Raw genomic sequence first — 5,633 nt, forward strand, 5'->3', positions numbered from 1 at the left:
TATTTTATATGCCTCATTGACCACAGAAGCTAACCTTGAAGCCAGCCCTCCAATAAGAATTTTAACCAGCAAAACCAACTAATCCACAGGGAAGAAAAGGATCCACTAATCTTCATAAAGTTCAGTCTTTTCTCCTGTCAATAGGTTCTGTATGATATGGACCCTATATTCTTCCTCAGCTCAATCTCAGAGTGGGTTACAGCAGTAAAACATAATTTACATTAAAAACTTCAATAAAACCACAGAATTAACACCAACTCCAGACAGCGACCTTACACCCCATCCCTGCCAATAATACACAAAGGGGTGGGCAAAAAGGAGGGGAAACAGGGCTGTATCCACACATCCCAGCATAGTGCTAAACTGTCAGAACAATAGCATCTTCCTGGAGTGATTTCTGACATCATGTCACAAGAGTGGAATCATGGCGTGATGACATCAGAAATCGCGCCAGGAAGACGCTCTCGTTCTGATCCCATCTGTGCTGGGGTGTGTGGATTCAGCCCAGGCCTTTCAGTCAGCTGTAACTCATAGGGGCGGCCAGATAATGACACGGGCCCCCTCATTAACCGCATTACCTTGAACATATGCAATCCTCACCCTAAATCATCTAGAAGTGTAAGTCACAGCTGATTTATGGCAACACCTGCTGGGGTTTTCAAGGCAAAAGATGTTCAGGGATGGTTTGCCATGGCCTGCCTCTGTGTGGTGACCCTGGACTTCCTTGGTGGTCCCCCACTAGGGTCCCCATCCCCCCACTCGGGGCGGGGGATCTCCCGATCCCCCCTCCCTCCCCCCCGCCCACTTACCTGGCCGGGAGGGGGGCGTGCTCCCTGGGGCGCCCCCTCCCCGGGTGGCATGGCGTGCCCCTGGGTGCGGGGCACTCTCCCACGCCGCGAGTACAGACGGTGGCAGAGAGAAAGGAGGCGGCGGTTGCAAGAGCATGCCACTCTCACTGCTGCCACCGCCATCCGCTTTATTGCCTCAGCCGCCGCCGGCGCTCTGCAGCCAGCGGCAGCAGGGTCAAGGGGTACAGCGGCGGCGGCAGCAAGAGAGCGAGCTGGAGTGGCCATGGCCTGCTCTCTCGCCGCCGCCGCTATGCCCCTTGTCCCTGCCAGCGCGGGCAGCACAGGGGCAGCACAAGCAAGAAAGCGAGCTGTGGTGGCCAAAGCCTGCTCTCTCTCTCGCCGCCGCTGCTGCCGCACCCTGCTGGTGCGGGCAGCACAGGGGCAGCAGAGGCTATGGCGCGCGCGAGCTATCTCTTGCCGCCGCCGCCCGTGTGCTGCCCGCGGCAGCAGGGACAAGGGGTGCAGCGGCGGCGGCAGCAAGAGAGAGAGCTGCCCGCACTCTCTGCCCTTCCTCCCTGTGTGATGACATCAAAAGTGAAGTCATCACGCACACCCAGAGCGTGTGCGCACCCTTTGCGTGCCTGCGCAGGCACAACAAGGACAGCCCCCAATGAGGTAGGAGCCAGCTGGGAGACTTGAGGGACCTGGCAACCCTATCCCCCACCCACGTACTAACCAGGGCTGACCCTGCTTAGCTTCAGAACTCTTGATGAGACTGGGCTAGCCTCAATCATCCAGGTCAGGATATAAATAATCTTTTCATACTCTTTCCCTTTTTGTTACCCAGCACTAACTGCATATATTTGCATGCCTGGCGCTGAAATTGGGATGGAAAGAATTTCTTGCTGCTTTCTTTATCCACTCCTGACCACTCCCCATTCCAACATGCTCCTCTTCATGCCATCTTTAAGTTTGGGGAAGAGAAAAGGGGGGTAGGGGGATTTCCTGCAGGGCAGGCCACCTTCTTTATATCCAACCCTGCCTTCTCTGCATACTGTCCAGATTCCTCTTCACTATCTCCCCTTAAGCCTACAGGCTGTTTATGGGGGGGAGGGGGAAGGCACCCACCAATGTCACCCTCCTTACTTCCTCTCTGAACCAACTTATGCTTGTGCACACACTCTCATATATTTGCACACATCCAGAGCAGTGGATATACGCTGCAGAGGCACACTAGCTGAGTACTCTCTGCTGCAGAGCTCTCTGGAGATCCATCGTCCACATATGCAATGTCCTTGAGCGGCTCCATTGTGTTGCATATACCCCTGTTGAAAGCCAAACTTGGGGCTGCCAGGTTCCCTGGTAGGGGCGGGGGATCCCTCACTCCCAGCCTCTGCCCCCCACTGCTACTCTCCTGGCCAGAAGGAGAAAAGGCCCAGGGAACAGACCCAGGAGGCAAAAAACTGGGTGCAATGACATCACTTCTGGAAGTGACATCATCAAGTGTGGCACCGCCACTTGCGCACTTTGCACACACAAGAGGAAGTCACCCCCGGTTAAGTGCCAGGTTCCCCCTAGGGTTGCCAGGTCTAGGTTGGGAAATTCCTGGAGATTTGAGGGTGGAGCCTAGAGAGGGCAGGGTTTGGTAAGGGGAGGGGCCTTAGAATAGTATAATGCCATACAGCCCACCCTCCAAAGTAGCCATTTTCTCCAGGAGTCCTGGCAACTCCATGTGACTGCAACATTTCAGGAAGGGAGAGTCACAGAATCACAGAGTTGGAAGGGGCCATACAAACCTTCTAGTCCAACCCCCTGCCCAATGCAGGAGAAGACGTACTCAGCTTGCTAGCTAATGTGGTGGTTATATATCAGGGGTGGCCAAATGGCAGCTCGCGAGCCGCATGCGGCTCTTCAAGTCTTATTTGGCGGCTCCCGGAGGCTTGCAAGTTCACTCCTCCCCCAGGCTCCTTTAAGGGGCAGAGCCGACCAGCCGCTCACCCGATCTATGCACCCAGCGTGCTTCCCCTTTCCCAACGCTGGAGCAACGAAGGGGCGGGCCAGGGCTGAGGACAGCCCACCCCTCCTCGCCCTGCTGGGCACTCCTCTGCAGGCACTGAGTTTTGCCGGCCCCGCGCTCTCAGCGAGCGCCCGGGAAGGGCAGTTGGGGGGAAGGGGAAAGAGAGGAGGGAAGACGCAACGAGGAAGCGCCAAGGCAGAGGTGGCCCAGGACTTCCTGCTTTCCGGCTTACTCCCGAGAAGGCAAGTGCGCAGCTGCCGAGAGCCGCTCATGGCATGAAGCACAGCCTGCGCCGGGGGGCTTTTGCATGGGTGGAAGCCTCGTTAGTTGCACGGAGGACTGGCGCACCCTTAAGTGTGTGCAGGACAGCTGAGATGGAGGAGCAGGGAATGTGTTTGCTTCAGAGGACATGTGCTTGCTTTAAGATTGTGTGGCTCTGCTTTTGTGATCCTTCCTTCCTTGATTTTTCTTTCTTCCCTCCTTCCTTCCTTCCTTTCTCTTTCCTTCTTTCCATTTCTTTCTTCTTTCCATCTTTCTTTCTTTTTCTTTCCTTCCTCTTTCTTCCTTTCTCTTCTTTCCTTCTTTCCTTCCTTCCTTCCATATATTTCCATACCTTTCCATATCTTCCTTCCTTCCCTTCCCTTCTTTCTTTCCTTCCTTCCTCTTCTTTCCATATCTTTTCATACCTTTCAAAATCTTTCCCTTCCTTTCTCTTTACTTCTTTTAATATCTTTCCATATCTTTCCATGTCTTCCTTCCTTTCGTGTATTTCTTTCCTTCTTTCCCTTCCCTTCTTCCTTCCTCTTTACTTCTTTCCATATCTTCTTTCTTTTTTGTCTTTTCCTTCCTTCTTTCCATGTCTGTCTTTTTCTTCCTTTCCATCTTTCCATGTCTTTCCCTCCCTCCCTTTCCTTTTTTCCTTCCTTCTTTCTTTCCATGTATTTCCTATTTTCAATAAAACATTAGGGTTGCCAATTCCAACGTAAAAAAAACCTGGAGTCTTTAGCCAGAATACTCTAGAGGTGGTGCCTTGCAAGGATGACATCACTTTTGTGATGTCACTTCCAGGTCAAAGGTTAGGTGGCAGTCCTTCCCAAGCTCCACCCCTTCTGATGATGTCACTCCCAGCATACTGTGCCAAAACCCCACCCCTTCCTGTGATGTCATTTCAGGGCACTCCACCAAACCCGCCTCTTCCTCTGAAGTCACTTCAATGCATCATGTCTTGTGGCTCTCAAACATCTCAGGTTTATTCTGTGTGGCTCTTGCATTAAGCAAGTGTGGCCACCCCTGTTATATATTATGACCGAAGCAGCATCCTTTGAGCATTGCATACCAAAGATCTCTGTGTGTGTCCTCTCTCGCTAAGTCTGCTATGCCCACAAAACGCCTTCCCCCTGGCCTACTCCACCAGCATAAACAGAACCAAGCTACACAAGAGGAGAAGCATCAGAAACAATTTTCCTCAGATCGAGAGAGAGAGATCATATCTACAGAAAAATGCAGACTTCCCAGCGAAACTGATGTGGGGAAATCCCTCACATCAGAGGTTCCCATGATACTCTCAGACATTTTCCTGGTGCCCACCAAATGTTTGTAGAAAATGGGTGGGGCCAAATGGAGCTGTGTGTACGCAAGAAACTATTTTTAAACAGTATGTTCATTTTAAAAGGCATCCTGTTAAACAGAGCTTCTGGCTGAAATGCTGAAGAGATACATGTTGTCACTCCTTGGCCACTCACGAATTAGGGTGACTATGTTGTAACAACCACCTGGTCACCTAAGATAGCCAACCTTTTGCCCATCTGAAAAGGGAGAGATTTCTCAGTCAGAATTATGTCTCCATACAGAATAGGGTTGCCCTTGCCCTCTTCGGGGGGAGAGAGGATCTGGAACTCACTTTTTTTGATGTGGCATAATGATGTCACTTCCAGAAAGTGACATCATCACACAGGAGCCAAGAACGCTCCCGTGCTTCACAGCAGGCCAATTTGGGCCCCAAACAGGCCTGATTTTGGACCCAAACTGGCCCGCTGTGAAGCACAGGAGCACTCCCGGGGTGGCGCGATGATGTCACTCCTGGGAGTGACATCATCATTGCAGCGCCCTGGAAGCATGCCCGAGAGGCCTATTTCTCACCAGGGGGCGGAAGCACTCCTGCTCTTCTCAGCGAGGCAATTTGGGCGCTAAATGGGCCCAATTTGGCCTGTTTGGGGCCCAAATTGGCCTGCTACAAAGCATGGGAATGCTCCCAGGACAGCACAATGACCTCACATGATGTCATCATGACACACTGGGAGCACACTCAGGAAGCCTATTTCCTTGCCTTCCCCGTCGTCCAGGTGAGTGATGGCAGGGACAGAGGGTAGGAGCAGCGATTCCCCACCCCCATGGGGGACCTGGGATCCCTAATACAGAAATTAAAAGAGGATTCAAAGCAATGTGTCCTTTTTGTCGTATTTATTATAAAAATAAAGTAGTGGGATATGAAACAGCATGAATGAGCATAGTTAAGTCAAAATAGTCTCTTTAGCGTCTTTTCAGGCTCTCTGCCTCCCACAGCTCTAGTTCATCCTTTTGTAATTAGGAATCAATAAATGTTCTGAAAACACAGTTTACATTTTGCAACAGAACAGCGAGACAGAGTGGAGCCGGTTGCCTCTCACCAACAGACAAGTTGACCTCGAAAGGTACAGCAGCGTTATCTACTCTTACAGAAAAGCTGACACAGCTCACAGGCTGTAGAAGCTGAAGGCTGAAGCAAGTCGGTCAAAAGTTGGAGTCCAAAACCTAGGAAGACTAAGAAATCATAGCTGCAGCAAATTATT

Source organism: Eublepharis macularius, chromosome 1 (assembly GCF_028583425.1).
Source record: "Eublepharis macularius isolate TG4126 chromosome 1, MPM_Emac_v1.0, whole genome shotgun sequence".
Lineage (NCBI taxonomy): Eukaryota > Metazoa > Chordata > Lepidosauria > Squamata > Eublepharidae > Eublepharis > Eublepharis macularius.